This window comes from Heloderma suspectum, chromosome 4 (genome assembly GCF_057233095.1).
Source record: "Heloderma suspectum isolate Gila_16-S chromosome 4, 16-S_ref, whole genome shotgun sequence".
In the NCBI taxonomy this organism is placed as follows: Eukaryota; Metazoa; Chordata; class Lepidosauria; order Squamata; family Helodermatidae; genus Heloderma; species Heloderma suspectum.
The window spans coordinates 62,143,057-62,161,477 of NC_139461.1; the positions used below are offsets into that span (position 1 = coordinate 62,143,057).

General features: G+C 40.7%; 1 protein-coding gene across 10 annotated transcripts in view; it reads left to right on the forward strand.

Annotated features, from left to right (window-relative positions):
- The window catches only part of ASPH (aspartate beta-hydroxylase), a 198,530-nt gene that overhangs the window by 39,551 nt on the left and 140,558 nt on the right, over nucleotides 1–18,421 (forward strand). The window lies entirely within an intron of this gene.

Here is an 18,421-nt window from a genome sequence, read left to right on the forward strand (position 1 = left end):
TCAATACAAATTGTCTTCTAAAGTGAATGGCTGGCTTGGGTTTGGTCTCCCCCCCCACCCCCCGCCTGCTCCTACCTTGGTCTCATTGTGAGATGACTGATTATGCAGATACCCCAAATCAGCAATTCCCATGCCCAGGTTACTGTGCACCAGCTTACCCTTCTGGGACAGGTGTACATGCAAGAAGTTGCTGGGTGGGCAGTGGGAGGGGAAGATCATATCTGGCGCCTGCACTGCATGTATACTGCTAAACAAATGCTCAGCCTTGTTTGATGTGATATTGCTGATTATGCAGATACCCCAAATCAGCAATTCCCATGCCCAGGTTACTGTGCACCAGCTTACCCTTCTGGGACAGGTGTACATGCAAGACGTTGCTGGGTGGGCAGTGGGAGGGGAAGATCATATCTGGTGCCTGCACTGCATGTATACTGCTAAACAAATGTTCAGCCTTGTTTGATGTGATATTGCTGATCAAGGCTTAGTCTCAGAATCAGTGGATGAGGCAGTGACAAGTTTTATTACTCATTCTGATATTAGTGTGAGAGTTTAAGTAAAGTCTACAGCCTGAATAAGAGATCTGTGAATTTTCAAAGCTTGCCTAACTTGATAATACTGCACAAATAATTCTGAAAAGCCACTTTATGTTTTGCACAAGCTTCTGCTTGCTTCACTGTGATGCTGTGTAAATGATTTGCAGAAACAGCATTTTTTATTTTATTCAAATCAAAATATATAAGCTGAACCCTGGATTTCTGTGACCACCTTCAACTGTGTCTGATGCAAAGCATGTTCTCTCTACCCCCACCCCTTGTAGAATAAGATTTCAGCTGTTGTATATAACTGTTGTAGAAATATCTAAAAGCAGCTATTGATTTGTTGGTTAATATGGTATGCTTTGTATCTTCAGATGCAATGGAATATTTTAACTACAGCTTTTGGAAATCATAGTATTATGAGCAAACAAAGGATGACTTGCAAGAAACTGGCTGTCATTGTTGGAACACTATTTGCTAATAAAAGTTCTGAATACCTGACAGTATACATTAAGGTTGTTTAGCTGATGTAAGTCAGGAATTTGTACTCACGTGTTACCCATTGTGTGAGGAGAGAGAGTGGAGATGCACTTGTTCGCTTCACCCTCTCACTCTTGTTCTTGCTGCCCTCTCCTTGTAGAAGGGAAGGTTTGATGCAGGAAGCCTGGTCTATGCCTGTGTGCACAGGATTTAGAACACCGTGCATGATTTAGTTCCAGATTCTAAATGTCGTAGGAAGCCAACACACACAGCAAGCTCCCCGCTTCATACATCCTTCCCAACACAGGGCAATGGGGGGCAAGAAGGGGGGGGAGGCTATCAAGCACAGCTCAAATCTCTGCCCCTCGTACGATGTTGAACTCATGAATTTAAACACCCGAACAGGGCTGTATTCTCTCTTCAAAATGGCCACTTCCCGCAACTTGGCAACTAATCATTCAGGACTTCTGAGACCAAGTACTAATCCTGCAGTATTTGTCTATTTTGAGGAATTGTGATATTTGTCCATTTGTGAAGCCATGGTGAACTAGTGTCTCCTACTCTAGAATATTTAAGTTAAATGTGGCTATTGCCTTTTGTCACTAGACATTCAGCAAGAAATGTGTTGCTTTTTCTATTTCTTGTAGAAATAATAATTTGAATGTCTGTCTTTTGAAGACAAAAATGATTTTCAAACTTTATGTAGATTTTACTTAACTACAAGCTATTCTAAAATAATAATGTTCTTCAGCTGACCAAAGTGTCATGCTATAAACTCACTGTTTCAAGAACCCTATTACTGAGTAATACAATTCTTGATAGAAATGTGTTTAGTAGTTATATGTATCTGAACTGGACATTATATAAAAATGTATGTTGCTATATGTGATTTATGTCATATTATCTAATAACAGTAGTAGAGGTTTAGGAGTGGGGTTTATTTCAAAAATGAGAATAGTAATTGTCTATTACAATTTTTAAATAATGCCTTGGTAAAATCTGTTTCAATCTGAATATTTTATGTTAACAAGTTTGCTTTTAATGCCAAATGTTTTTCAAAGCTTCTAAAAAAATGTTCTAGACCTGTAATAGTCCTGCCACATTCCTTTGATGAAACTGTAAAACTTCAGTCATGTCTCAGGTAACTTGATTTTTGATCTGCTCAGTATGAAGATTGTTTCTTAAAAAGAAAAAAGAAAATAAAGGGAGAAAATATCGCATTTTTGCCATAGCAGAATACATTTGTGTATTGTGTTTTAGGTTTAAAATGGTAGAGCTGTGCATATATGTTGACCAATATTTATGAAAAAGCATGTTATTATATTATTCTTGTGAATATTGGACTGTGATCCAAAAAGATGTAAGTTTGGTGATGCCAAGGGATCAGGTTTTTTCTCGCCGCTCTGGAAAGCAGACTCATATGTCATATCACAAACTACTTTTCAAACCACCCTTAGTTTGCATAGCAGTCTTCTGTTCATGAAACAAAAGCCAAAGCCTCCATGAATGCAGAGAAGTAGTTGCATGGTTCCTTGTATTTTTTAAAGTGTTTGAATTTTTTGAATACTAATTATATTGGGTTGGATCTAACAGTTGTGCAAGTGGAAGTCAGCTTGCACAGTGCAACTTCCCCATCCTCCCCTGCAGCCCCCCTCCCTCCTTGCATGTGTCTCAAATCTGCTCTGGAGGCTCCCCCAACCCCACGGAGGAGATTTGACAGGTGCCTTCCAGAAGGAAGAAGAAATTTATTCTGGTAGTGGTGTCCATTCTGCTAGTGGATGGCCAGCATTGGATCCAACCCATTGTAATAAAATATAATTTGTACAGAATATATAACGTTTTCTATAGTTATAGTTTGTTGTTGTTGTTGTTCAGTCGTTCAGTCGTGTCCGACTCTTCGTGACCCCATGGACCATAGCACGCCAGGCCTTCCTGTCCTGCGCTCTCTCCCGGAGCGTGCTCAAGTTCATATTCATTGCATCCGTGATGCTATCTAGCCATCTCATCCTCTGCCGTCCCCTTCTCCTTTTGCCTTCAGTCTTTCCCAGCATCAGGGTCTTTTCCAGGGAGTTTTCTCTTCGCATTAGGTGGCCAAAATATTGGAGCTTCAGCTTCATTATCTGTCCTTCCAATGAGCACTCAGGGTTGATTTCCTTTAGGATGGACTGATTTGACCTCCTTGCAGTCCAGGGCACTCGTAAGAGTCTTCTCCAGCACCACAGTTCGAAAGCATCAATTCTTCGGCGCTCAGCCTTCCTTATAGTCCAGCTATCACAGCCATACATTACTACTGGGAAAACCATAGCTTTGATTAGATGGACCTTTGTCAGCAAGGTGATGTCTCTGCTTCTTACTATGCTGTCTAGGTTGGCCATAGCTTTCCTCCCAAGGAGCAAGCGTCTTTTAATGTCATGGCTACAGTCACCGTCTGCGGTGATCTTGGAGCCCAAGAAAGTAAAATCTGTCACTGCTTCCATTTCTTCCCCTTCTATATGCCAGGAAGTGATAGGGCCAGATGACATGATCTTAGTTTTTTTAATGTTGAGTTTCAAACCAGCTTTTGCACTCTCCTCTTTCACCCTCAACAAGAGGCTCTTTAGATCCTCTTCGCTTTCTGCCATTAGGGTGGTATCGTCTGCATATCGGAGGTTGTTGATAATTCTCCCGGCAATCTTAATTCCGACCTCTGATTCATCCAACCCGGCATTTCTCATGATGTACTCTGCATATAAGTTAAATAAGCAGGGTGACAATATGCAGCCTTGTCGTACTCCTTTCCCAATTTTGAACCAATTGGTTGTTCCATCTCTGGTTCTTACTGTTGCTTCTTGACCCTCGTACAGGTTTCTCAGGAGACAGGTAAGGTGGTCTGGTACTCCCATCACTTTAAGAATTTGCCACAGTTTGTTGTGATCCACACAATCAAAGGCTTTAGCGTAGTCAATGAAGCAGAAATAGACGTTTTTCTGGAATTCTCTTGCTTTCTCCATGATGCAGCGAATGTTGGCGATTTGATCTCTAGTTCCTCTGCCTCTTCGAAACCCAGCTTGTACTTCCGGTAGTTCTCGGTTCGCATACTGCTGAAGCCTAGCTTGTAGGATTTTGAGCATCACCTTGCTGGCATGTGAAATGAGCGCAATTGTGCGGTAGTTTGAACACTCTTTGGCGTTGCCCTTCTTTGGAATTGGAATGTAAACTGACCTTTTCCAGTCTTGTGGCCACTGTTGAGTGTTCCACATTTGTTGGCATATTGAATGCAGCACTTTAACAGCATCATCTTTTAGGATTTTAAATAGCTCGGCTGGAATACTGTCATCTCCGCTAGCTTTGTTGTTACTAATGCTTCCTAAGGCCCACTTGACTTCACTCTCTAGGATGTCCGGCTCAAGTTCAGTGACCGCATTATCATGGCTATCAGGGACATTCAGATCTTTCCTGTATAGTTCTTCTGTGTATTCTTTCCACCTCTTCTTAATCTCATCTGCTTCTGTTAGGTCCCTGCCTTCTTTGTCCTTTATCATGCCCGTCTTTGCACAAAACGTTCCCTTGAGATCTCCAATTTTCTTGAAGAGATCTCTAGTCTTTCCCATTCTGTTGTTTTCCTCGATTTCTTTGCATTGTTCATTTAAGAAGGCCTTCTTGTCTCTCCTTGCTGTTCTCTGGAACTCTGCATTCAGTTGGGTATATCTTCCCCTTTCTCCTTTGCTTTTCGCTTCCCTTCTTTCGTGAGCTACTTGTAAAGCCTCATCAGACAGCCACTTGGCTTTCTTGCATTTCTTTTTCTTTGGGACGGATTTCGTTGCTGCCTCCTGAACAACGTTATGGACCTCCGTCCATAGTTCCTCAGGCACTCTGTCTATCAGGTCTAATCCCTGAAATCTATTCCTCACCTCCACTGTATATTCATCAGGGATATGATTTAGGTCATACCTGAAAGGTTTAGTGGCTTTCCCTACTTTCTTCAATTTAAGCCGAAATTTTGCAAGAAGCAGCTCATGATCTGAGCCACAGTCAGCTCCAGGTCTTGTTTTTACTGACTGTATGGAGCTTCTCCATCTTTGGCTGCAAAGGACAGAATTAATCTGATTTCGGTATTGACCATCTGGTGACGTCCATGTGTAGAGTCGCCTCTTATAGTTACTAGCTGGGTAAATCAAGGGATCCTGAAGTTATAGTACATCTTGATTTCACTGAGGCTTTCAGTAATTCTTGTTGGCAAGCTGGTAAAAATGTGGGCCAGGTTTGGGCATACTTCAGGCTTGAAGGCTCTACTTAGTTTTTTACTAGAACCCTGACATCTACTAACCAGAGCTTGGTACAAAAGACATACCCTTAAAACTAAAGCCTTGTGTTTTGAGTACCTGAACTGAATGGAACTCACAAAAATCCACTCCTGTTTGCCCTAAGCTTTCTTCATTCCAGCAATATCATTTGGTGTTGGGGGAGGGGGAAGAGTCATTTTGTTGCTACTATTGTTAAAAAAAATTGGCAGTCACAAATCCATGCTGATCAACAGCAGATCACCTAGAGGTCTACCAGTAGATCCAAATCTACTTTCTGCCCATTGTTAGGATAGAGTGTGCTGCTATTAAGTGGATTTGTAACTGGTTGATGGACTGTATGCAAAAGAGGGTGCTTATCAACTGTTCCTAAACCTGGAGAGAAATGACAAGTGGGGTACTGCAGGGTTCTGTCCTGAGCCCAATGCTGTCTAACAGCTTTATTCATGACTTGCACAAAGGAATAGGGGGGATGCTAATCAAATTTGTAGATGACACCAAACTCGGTGGGGCAACTAATGCCTTAGAACAGTAGTAGGCAACCTTTTTGCCCTTGAGGGCTGCATGTGGTGGTGGGCAGCAGATTACGGGCTGTATACTGGCAGTGGGTATGGCTGCAGGTCTGCCCGGCTTCTCTCTGACATGAAGTCTTTCCCCTCCTCTCTCATGCACAAACACTTCCCCCTACTCACTCAGTTACTTTCTCTCAGACATAAGTAGACCCTTCTGTTCCACGCACATATGCATGCATGCTCACCTCTCTCCTTCTCCCTCCCTCCATAGGGGGATCAGGATCTTACAATTTCTCTCCGTAGGCATATATGTTTTTCTTCTCCCTGCTAGAAGAGGAGAGGTGGCTTCTCTAGCTTGCTAAACTGATGAATAGTATTGAGAGGGAAACAACAAAGTTTTTCCCTAAGAGAAACCATGGAATACAGCTGGCTAGAGTGGTGAAAGACAATCTAGCCCTCCATACTTTATGGTTTCCCTCAATGTTATTCTTCAGAGAAAAACCACAGACTTTGGTGGGCTAGGGTGGCAAAAAGCCCATTTTGGGCACCAAAGGAAAACAGATACAGCAGAAGAAGTGAGGATAGGGGAATTTGGATGGGGGGAGGGGCTAGGGCACCTGCAGGCCACATGCAGTCCATGGGCATGTGTTGCCCACCCCTACTTTAGAGGATAGAAACAGGATTCAAGATGATCTTGACAGGATGGAAAACTGGGATGAACCTAAATAACTGAATTTCAACAGATTAATATAAAGTTCTGCATTTAGGTAGGAAGAACCAATTGCACCGATAGAGGATGCGTGACACCTGGCTTGACAGCAGTACATGTAAAGAGGATCTAGGGATTTCAGTAGACCACAAGCTAAACATGAGTCAGTAGTGTGATGTGGCAGTGAAAAGGGGTAATACAACTGTACGTTGCATCAACAGAAGTATAACGTCCAGATTGTAAGAAATAAGGTACTGTTCCATTCTGCTTTGGTCCATCCAGACCTTATATGGAGTACTGCAGCTTAAGAAGGATATCAACAAACTGAAACGTGTCCAGAAGAGGGAACTGGAAATTAAGGCCTATGAGGAAAGGTTGAAGGAGTTGTGTATGTTTAGCCTGGAGAAGAAACAAAAGGATAAGAAACAATATGATAGCCATTTTCAAGTATTTGAAGGGCTGTCACATTGATGTTGGAGAAAATTTGTTTTCTGTTGCTCCAGAGGGCTAGGACTCAAACCAACATGTTCAAATGACAAGAAAAAGGATTTTTAGACTAAACATTAGGAAGAACTTTCTGATGGCATGAGCTGTTTGCCAGTGGAACAATCTGCCACTAAAGGTGATGGACAGTGCTTTGCTAGAGGTTTGTAAGTACAGGCTAGATGGCCACCGATTGGGGATGCTGCAATGTGGATTTCCTGCATTGGTTGCTGGTTGGACGAGATGACCTTTGAGGTATTTTTCCAACTTTCTCTAACTTGACTATGCTTGAGAATTATGATGTTGTAGTGTTGACTGTGTAAGACTGTAACTTGTTTTGGAAACAGGTTTAGATTTCCCTTCTTTAAAAACAAAACAAAAAACATGTATGTGTCTGTTACATGAAACTTATACCCTGGCCTTCAGTGGCCAATCAGCATTCCCAGGGTGGCTTACAAAAGAGTAAAATACAAATATTACAAAACACAGTAATAGTACAAGGTAAAAGCCCCAATCAATAGAAAAAGCAACTTAAAATAATAAAAAAATCAAACATAGTAATGTTAAAAATCATGGGAAAAATAAATGATAGTTGTAGGTGGCAGATTGCTTATAATTATGTAAAACATTTTTGTACTTCAACAGCTTAATAACTGGTAACTTCAGCTATCTGGATCTCTTCTATTGTTCAGATCCACTTATTGAATTGGTTGTTTATATCTAGTATTTTCAGATTGATGTAATAGTTTAAGAGTTTGACTGTCTTCCTTCAACCTACATGTTATTCACTTAGTTATTATGTTTACATACTGCCTTTCTGCCAAAGCACTCAGGGTGGTTTACAGTTTGAAATAATGGCTTACCACCTGAGAGACATGATACAAAAATAAAAAGGAATGAGGAGTGAAAAGGAAAATATGCAAATTTAGGTACCAACTTTTTCACATAACAGTACTTGGATTATCAGGGGAAAAAAATAGGAAACCCCTTTAAGAAACACACAAGCTCCGGTCCCTAACTTCTTCTCCCTCAGCCCAATTGGGGTCACATCAAGGTTCCCTGCATCCTTCTAAAATCAGTAGCTGTAATTCAAGCACTGATTAAATAATAAAGTTGCACAATGACAAGGCAGAATGGTCACTGCAGCTGGCAGTTTAGGGAAGGGGAGGAGCCAAGTGGCAGTTGATCCCAGTTATGCTGATGAGAGGGCGTCTGGCTGTTTCACTTCACCCTCTGAGGAAGCCAGATGGAATGTTTTGAGCACATTCACGTGGTCAGGGTATCAGATCCTGAAATAACAGTTCACATGGAAAACCAGTCCCCTTTCATATGATTACTACCTGCATTCTTTAACAGGTTACTTCACTATTGCATTTTGAAAGCAGTCCACACCAGTATATGGTACAAGTATCTTACTGTATTGTATACAGTATCTCATCTACAAATGAAATAGTGTAATTTAAGATCTAACTGTTCCCAGTCTCTTTCGCATATCCCCCCATCCGGTCCTCTAAATAACCCCTTCATTACTTTAACAAATCCAAGATTGAGGAAACTAAGGGACTGTCTTATGCTACACAAACCCCTTCACACATTCAATGAACCTGCAGAGGGGTTTGTAGGGCTATAGAAGCCCGCCCTGTATACACCACTGGAACTGCATACCCATCCCTGCCCCTCCCCTCCTGCTGACTAATGTCCACTGAACATTCATAAGACGTTGTCTGCGAATGTATGCAAGGAGAGCTCCTGTGCATGAGGAGGGACCTTGATCAATGAGATCCCTTCCTTGCATGTATGATATTTCTGCACATATATCTGTTTATGTGGGAACTCTTTATTGTGAACATCTTTTGGATTTTGGGAGGGGAGAGATGGCATACAGTTTTGGCAGTGAGTGGCAGCCCACAAACCCTTCTGCCCATTCACTGAAGGATTTTTGTGACCATCTGGAAAGCATGGTATGAGAATGTTCTAGCAGTTATATGAACACAGGCGGCATGTTTTAGTCTAGTACTGGTGTGTGCTGAAGACAGGTTTATACAACTAGTGGGGCTAAAAGATACTCCTCTCTGTGAAAATGAGCTTTTTATCTTTATGAATAATTTATTTTCTAAGCATCATGCATTTCTTTTTCCAAAGTAAAGTCTATGAAAAAAACATTAAAATCAAGTGGTCCTTGGTTTAAATGTTAAACCAAAAATGGCCTCAAAGACCTCCACTGGAAGAGCCTGATCTTGTTCTTCGTTGCTGGAGAAACTCTCAGCCTAATCCAAAGTTCAGAAATGGATAACATATCAAAAATTAAGGAAGGGTCCTTTCAGTTTATGTTGTTGTTGTTCAGTCGTTCAGTCGTGTCCGACTCTTCGTGACCCCATGGACCACAGCACGCCAGGCCTTCCTGTCCTGCGCTCTGTAATTTTGTTAGGCATAAACTATACTATACTTGCTCACAACTGACAGCTTGCAAGCCAAATACCTATGAACAATTCCCAGTTAGTATACCCAACTAATATCTCTCACCAGCCCACCAATGCCTTCTGAGCATAACTGCCGCAATCTTTCATAACTGCCAGGGTGCCATATGCGCACACGCGTGCACACCCTTTTGGCCCTAAGAAGGCTCCTTCCCCAAGGCAACTTATAAAAAGGACAATACGATTAAAACCAGGGAGTATTAAAAGCCAGAAAAAAACAAGTGAAATGAGTCTATAGCTGCTAAGATTAAAATACACTAAAAACTTGTGGAATAAAAATGTCCTAACAGTTTGCCTAAAGGACATCTGAGAAGGGGCCAGTCTTACCTCCTTTGGCCAGGAGTTTCAGAATATGGAAGCTGTGACCGAAAAGGTGTCATTACCAGTCACAGCTCTTAGATGATGAAGGGAGACTGGGCCAATCCTGTGTATGTCTTGCTATTTTTTAATTTTGTTTAAGCTTGATTTAATAGAATACTCCAGAAAAAATAATGCTGAGTTATAAATATCTGTAAGTTCTGATGAAACCTTGCCTTTTCCCACTGGTAAGTCTTGTTTTTTTGTTTAGAGTGTGTGTGTGCCTTAGAAACGTAAAATAATGCTTGCAACCTGTTTTCCATCTTACAAAAATCAGGAGAGTCACCTGGAGGGGTTGTCAAGAGAAAAACTAAAGTCAAAGGTACTTTGTTACTGGCGCCTTAGTTACCTTTATTGCACATTGATTTGCGATGCCTGAAATGCATGTGTTTTGCCATCTTGGTAAAAGTTCCTACTAATCCTCAATACTGTTTGTACCAAACAGGAACATGGCATAGTTCGCTTAACATTTATGGAACAAAAAGTATCAAGCAGTAGATTAGGGTGCTCTTTAGTACCCCCATATAATTAAATTCACAATACTTTAAGCACTTCTGTCCCAGTCCAGCTATATGCATATGGAAGCAGGCTTCTGTGCACATATCTCCGCTGGATGGGGAATCCTGTATGTAAATGGATGCAGTACATGCAATTCCATATCCTGATATAGCGGGTGGGGCTGGGGCTGTGTGTTGTTGTTGTTGTTGTTGTTGTTGTTGTTCAGTCGTTAAGTTGTGTCTGACTCTTCATGCCCCCATGGACCACAGCATGCCAGGCCCTCCTGTCCTCCGCTCTCTCCCGGAGTGTGCTCAGGTTCATATTCATTGCATCGGTGATGCTGTCTAGCCATCTCATCCTCTGCTATCTCCTTCTCCTTTTGCCTTCAATCTTTCCTAGCATCAGGGACTTTTCCAGTGAGTTTTCTCTTCGTATTAGACAGCCAAAATATTTGAGCTTCAGCTTCAGCATCTGTCCTTCCAATGAGCAGTCAGGGTTGATTTCCTTTAGGATGGACTGATTTGACCTCCTTGCAGTCCAGGGGACTCGTAAGAGTCTTCTCCAGCACTACAGTTCGAAAGCATCAATTCTTCGGCGCTGAGCCTTCCTTATAGTCCAGCTCTCACAGCCATAAATTACTACTGGGAAAACCATAGCTTTGATTATACAGACCTTTGTTGGCAAGGTGATGTCTCTGCTTCTTACTATGCTGTCTAGGTTTGCCATAGCTTTCCTCCCAAGGAGCAAGTGCCTTTTAATGTCATGGCTACAGTCACCGTCTGCAGTGATCTTGGAACCCAAGAAAATAAAATCTGCCACTGCTTCCATTTCTTCCCCTTCTATATGCCAGGAAGCGATGGGGCCAGATGCCATGATTTTTGTTTTCTTAATGTTGAGTTTCAAACCAGTTTTGCACTCTCCACTTTCACCCTCAACAAGAGGCTCTAGATTCTCTTCGCTTTCTGTCATTAGGGTGGTATCGTCTGCATATCTGAGGTTGTTGATAATTCTCCCGGCAATCTTAGTTCCGACCTCTGATTCATCCAACCCGGCATTTCTCATGATGTACTCTGCATATAAGTTAAATAAGCAGGGTGACAATATGCAGCCTTGTCGTACTTCTTTCCCAATTTGGAACCAATCGGTTGTTCCATGTCTGGTTCTTACTGTTGCTTCTTGGCCCTCATACAGGTTTCTCAGGAGACAGGTAAGGTGGTCTGGTACTCCCATCTCTTTAAGAATTTGCCAGAGTTTGTTGTGATCCACACAATCAAAGTCTTTAACGTAGTCAATGAAGCAGAAATAGACGTTTTTCTGGAATTCTCTTGCTTTCTCCATGATGCAGCGAATGTTGGCGATTTGATCTCTAGTTCCTCTGCCTCTTCGAAATCCAGCTTCCGGTAGTTCTCGGTTCATATACTGCTGAAGCCTAGCTTGTAGGATTTTGAGCATAACCTTGCTGGCATGTGAAATGAGTGCAATTGTACGGTAGTTTGAACACTCTTTGGCGTTGCCCTTCTTTGGCATTGGAATGTAAACTGACCTTTTCCAGTCTTGTGGCCGCTGTTGAGTTTTCCAAATTTGTTGGCATATTGAGTGCAGCACTTTAACAGCATCATCTTTTAGGATTTTAAATAGCTCAGCTGGAATACTGTCATCTCCGCTAGCTTTATTGTTAGTAATGCTTCCTAAGGCCCACTTGACTTCACTCTCTAGGATGTCCGGCTCAGGTTCAGTGACCGCATTATCATGGCTATTGGGGACATTCAGATCTTTCCTGTATAGTTCTTCTGTGTATTCTTTCCACCTCTTCTTAATCTCATCTGCTTCTGTTAGGTCCCTGCCTTCTTTGTTCTTTATCATGCCTGTCTTTGCACAAAACGTTCCCTTGAGATCTCCGATTTTCTTGAAAAGATCTGTAGTCTTTCCCATTCTGTTGTTTTCCTTGATTTCTTTGCATTGTTCATTTAAGAAGGCCTTCTTGTCTCTCCTTGCTATTCTCTGGAAATCTGGATTCAGTTGGGTATATCTCCCCCTTTCTCCCTTGCATTTCGCTTCCCTTCTTTCCTCAGCTACTTGTAAAGCCTCATCAGACAGCCACTTGGCTTTCTTGCATTTCTTTTTCTTTGGGATGGATTGAGTTGCTGCCTCCTGAACAACGTTACGGACCTCCGTCCATAGTTCCTCAGGCACTCTGTCTATCAGGTCTAATCCCTGAAATCTATTCCTCACCTCCACTGTATATTCATCAGGGATATGATTTAGGTCATACCTGAAAGGTTTAGTGGCTTTCCCGACGTTCTTCAATTTAAGCCGAAATTTTGCAAGAAGCAGCTCATGATCTGAGCCACAGTCAGCTCCAGGTCTTGTTTTTACTGACTGTTTAGAGCTTCTCCATCTTTGGCTGCAAAGGACATAATCAATCTGATTTCGGTATTGACCATCTGATGATGTCCATGTGTAGAGTTGCCTCTTGTGCTGTTGGAAAAAAGTGTGTGCTATGATCAGCGTGTTCTCTTGGCAAAACTCTATTGGCCTTTGTCCTGCTTCATTTTGTACACCAAGGCCATGCTTGCCTGTTATCCTGGTGATTTATCCTGGTGATCTTGACTTCCTACTTTAGCATTCCAATCCCCTATGATGAAAAGGACCTCTTTTTTTGGTGTTAGTTCTAGAAGGTGTTGGAGGTCTTCATAGAACCGATCAACCTCAGCTTCTTGGGCCTCAGTAGTTGGGGCATAGACTTGAATTACTGTGATGTTGAATGATTTGCCTTGGATTCGTACTGAGATCATTCTATCGTTTTTTAGATTGTACCCCAGGACTGCTTTTCCCACCCTTTTATTGACTATGAGTGCTACTCCATTTCTTCTAAGGAATTCTTGCCCACATTAGTAGATATAATGGCCACCTGAATTAAATTCGCCCATCCCTGTCCATTTTAGTTCGCTGATTCCCAAGATGTCAGTGTTCAACCTTGCCAGCTCATGTTTGACCACCTCCAGCGTACCTTGATTCATTGATCTGACATTCCAGGTTCCTAATCAATATTGTTCTTTACAGCATCGGATTTTCTTTTCACCACCAGACACATCCACAGCTGAATGTCCTTTCGGCCTTGGCCTAGCTGCTTCACTCTTCCTGGCGCTACTTGGAAATTCCCTTTGCTCTTCCCCAGTAGCATATTGGACACCTTCCGACCTGAGGGGCTCATCTTCCGGCGTCATCTCTTTTAGCCTTGTGATACGTTCCGTGGGGTTTTCTTGGCAAGAATACTGGAGTGGGTTGCCATTTCCTTCTCCAGTGGACCACATTTTGTCATAACTCTCTGCCATGACCTGTCCGTCTTGGGTGGCCCTGCACGGCATAGCTTATGGCTTCACTGAGCTACGCAAGCCCCTTCACCACAACAAGGCAGTGATCCATGAAGAGTGTGTGTAGCCAGGTTCAAATATAAAAATTGGATTCCTACCAATCAACCATCTGGGAGGGAAAGCAGGACTCTGGATTCAGTCTTCCTGGTCCTTGCCCAATATCTTACAGGCAGAATTCTAGCCGCTTTTCTTCAGCTGTGCACATGGATTGCTGAGTGCATTCTTTTGAATGAAAGCCTTTGGGCAAACAGTTTAATCATTTGAATAGATAAGGTCTCCATATTTGTATAGATAAGGTCTCCATACTATGCATGGCAAAAGAAAAGCAGTATATGGTTTTCATACGTTGTGCCTTTATCATTTAATTGAAATTTCCATGCCTCCCTATTGAAGGAGGAATATAGTTAGGGTCTGTTCCTTTTTTATATTTACATTGTAATGCTTGTTATTCCCAGGGATTTAGTAATCTTGCCTGTCTTTAAGTTATTTTCAATGCATGACTCTTCTGCTGTGACAAATACTTTATAAGTGAAAATTATTTCTTGAATTCCTACTGCCTAACATTATCAAAGTGAAAAACCCTAAAGATATAATCACTAAAGGCATTTTATTATAACTATACTTCATAAATGCATTCATCTCTTCATTCTTAAAAGTGGTGTCAAGGAGAGCAATTGAGGGGGAAAAGTTGCTTAAGGATGGATCTAGATGGTGCCTTGGGAAATGTGTGGTTCCCACCGCTATGATTGCTGGGAGAATGTGAGCATGGGTGGGTGCTTGATGGAAAAGGTCAGCTGTTTCACTTGGATCTTCCCTGAAAATGCCTACTGCAAGACTGTCTTTCCTTGAGCTGACCTCCCTGTTTTGGAGTCCAGTTGTGGGGGCAAACTGCCCAAAGTGGACATTTTCAGGATAAGAATTATTCACCTGTCTGTCTTTCAGTTTTCTATTCTCCCATGGTTCCCTTGCAATGCCTAGCAAGGCCTTGAACCATAACCCTAGAAAGCATGTCTGGGTGTGTTGATGCTCTTTGCATGGCAGCTAGCATTTGATTGGATTTGGACTTGATTTAGAGTGTACTTTGAAATAACTGGGTATTTTCATGTTAATCGTGTAATTAAACAATTTGTCATCATTCTGAATTTGCAGGAAGATGTTTTGGTATCAGAATGAAAGGCCAGAATACGTTGCCCTTCTCTTTTAATAATAATGTCTTGCAGAATAACTTGTTCAGTTTGAATCTGAAACTTTACAGATGTACATGCTCCCCACAATAATGTTTTAAGCTTATGTTTTTCTAATAACTTTCAACATTTGTAAATGCCAGAGGCATTTGTGGAAATGAAGACAGTGCTGGAAGCTAGCACTTCACTTTGCAGCACACCAGTGTCCCAATTAATTTATATATATTAATTTTTAAAATCTGGAGGGACACGGAGTCTGGCAGGTGCATTGGGAGGTGTCTATGGCCACCATGTTGGGAACCCCAGCCATAACGTCTTCTAAATTAGAGTATTTGAATTAAGGACAGTGTATGATTGCACTGATTTCTGTTATCTTTTCTACCTCAGCCTTCCAAAATCTACCAAATGCCATGCTGCTTAGCATAGTAATAGTTACGCTGATTATAGACCACTTGTAAGGAAGATAGGCATATTTTAGAAACCTCCCTTTCTATTCAGCAATGCAGTGTTTATTTTGCAAAAGTGATGTAACTGTTCAGTAGTTCAAATTTCATCAGATAGCATGGTATTATTTAGATAGCTTAAGTTCTTAATCTGTTGGCTGTTGAATAATTTTTCAAACATTCATTTGTCTACATATTTAAGAAACCTATACCCTGTCTTACTGCACAGAGTCCCCAGGACAGTTTACAAACACAGTTAACAATTTAAAAGAGAATCACATCTAAGAATTGGTTAAAAATCGACAAAGCCAGCAGATCCATCGTTGTAGCAAAAAAACCCAGAAGACTGAGTTTAAATACTGCCAAAAGCTTATAAAATAAAACAGTTTCACTTGATGTGTAAAGGACTATGAAGTAGGTGCCAGAATAATATGTCCCTGGTAGTCATCCACTTATGCCTGGAGGCACCCTAAGCAGGGTGGTAGTCTTAGTGCAAGGACATATTTATGCAGAAGAAGGTATTGCTTCAGATATCCTGATCCTAGACCATTAAGAGCATTATAGTTCAAAATCACCAGTTTGAATTGTACCTGGAAACAAACAGCCAACAGAAAATCCTTTGAAACTGCTGAGATACAGTTCTCACAAAAAATATGCAGGTAATGACCCTGCCATGTTCTGAATATGTACTACTAATAGCTTGCAAACCCTTTTCATACGCAGTCTCATAGTCTAGATGTTCCCAGGGCATGGATAGCTGTGATAAAATTTTAATTTCATGCTTCAAATAGAAAACTCTTAAACTAGTAGTGAAACAGCCTCAATGGTTACCAAAACGATACCAGAAAATTAAAAAGGTACAAGCTATGCTAGCATTTAATGCAATTCTTCTGCTATTACTAATACTGTATGATCAAGTTCTTTTGAAGTGGAAACCTGAGTTTGTGATCTGAAGCTGGAATGGAAATAATGTGTTTGGTTTACTAAACTCTAGTCTCTTAATGTATATTCTTTAATGAACATTTCCCCTTTTTTAAATGGAAAAAAATGAAAAAGAGATCAAAGAATCAGCCAAAAAAGTGAAAGAAAAGCAAGAATTAAAGAAGGAAGCCAAAGATGAAGAAAAGAAGAAAACCAAGAAAAAAGTTGATGACTTGGACCGAAAAGATAAGAAAGTTGTTGATGATAAATCAAAGAAAGAATCTGACAAAGTTAAGCGAGACAGAAAAGCTGAAAAGGAGAGATCGGGGTTAGACAAAAATTTTAAAAATAAAGAGATAAAAGAATCAGCAAGTGGCAAAGATAAGGAAATAAAAAAGATAGCTAAAAGCCTTTCCAAAGCATTTGATAGTTCAGCAAAGGAAGAAGAGAAAAAAGTAAAGTAATACTATTTTTCATATCTGAATGTTGCCTCAGTCAAACCAGATAGCAAGATAACTAATGTTCGTAGATGTAGCATCAGAAAGGTAATTTGTCTTGATCTTGTTAGAATTTTTAAAAAAACCTACACAATTATTAGCACTAGTAGCCTTAGGATATGTACGTAAACATGCAATAAGAGAGAGTGCTATGAAATGCCAATTTGTACATAGTGTGTCTGATCATGTCTTGTACATTCTTAGTGTTCTGTGATCAGTTATATAATGGAATCTTGTTTTTGGTACTCAATGTGTCACACTTAAGGCTAATACAAAAATAAAGAAAAGATTCAAATATTTCAAAGCGGTTTTACAATATTTGCTTCACACTGCGAGTTAGAAGTATTAAGGGAATATCAAGTAATATGCGGGACCAGTTTTCTATTATTACTATTTTTGTGTTCAATGAACAAATATCCATTTTATAGACTCACTGCAGTTGAAGATCTCATTACTTTGTATATTTGCTCTAGAAATGTAACAAAACAAATGTTCACTAACTAATCAGAAAGTAAATACATGGAAGAATAAGAAGTATGAAGGTATAAGTCAACCAATTAAGAGAAATGGACAACTATAAAATGAATTGAAAAATTATCCTCACTATCTGTCCCCCCTCCAATATTTGCATTTTACTAAAGCACTGTTTTTGTTTCCTTTCAGATAAAATGTTGGATGTACTATTCTTATTATCCCAGTTTTAAATACATAAACATTGAACAGAATCATTATTTCCAAAAGGAGATTTGGAATAAGGGCAAATGGCCTTTTAGAGCGGGTCTTAACTAAGAAAATCCATATAAGACAATGGTGTGTCAGAGAAAGCATGATGAAAATAATAATGTGTGGAAAACAGGGATGAGCGGGAGAACTTTTGTCAGGGAACGTGATCAGCGCAAGGCTTGGAAATATATGACTGTTTAGCTATTTCTGCCTTTGCTCTTTGTTTAATAGTCTTACTATGAGAAATAATCATATGAGTGATTAGGCACAGTTTTTCACATGAAAATAAAAGCAACAGGTTCCAGGATGGTTCTGCAGTAAAACCACACATTTGTCAAGCTGATTAGATATTACACTTCGTGTGATCACATGAAAAACAATACGTACACATATGCAGTTAAGGTTTTGGACAGCAATGGCGGGAGGGGGGTGATCCCCTTTTATTCTAGGAACGTTTTTTCCATGTTGTATTTTGAATTGTACTCATGGTGTATAAATATGTATCCCATTAAGGCTTTCACTGTAATGTGAACTATTGAATGAAAAAGAGGAAATAGACTATAATCACTTGAAATGGCAGGAGTAGAAAACAACATGTAGAATAAAGTGCAGTATATCTTGTCCTAACAATTCTTTAATCACAAATGCTATGGCAGGTCAGTGCAGGGATGGAGAAGAATTTTGGAAATGGGGGTGGTGGTCAGAAATTATTTTCCCAATTTCCTTCGCCAATGCTGGGAAACCCATGGGCAGCATGCAGCCTGTGGCATCTCTTCCAAGTCATTCCCAGGAAGAGGCAAAGGCCACAAAGAGCTTTCAGAAGGCATCCTAGGGAGAGCAGAGCATTTTGAAAACACAGATCCAGCTAGATCTACACTTTCAAAAAGCATCCCTGCCCAGGCCAGGAGAGGATTACCCCCTCCCTGTCCAAGTAGGGAGAGTGCTTT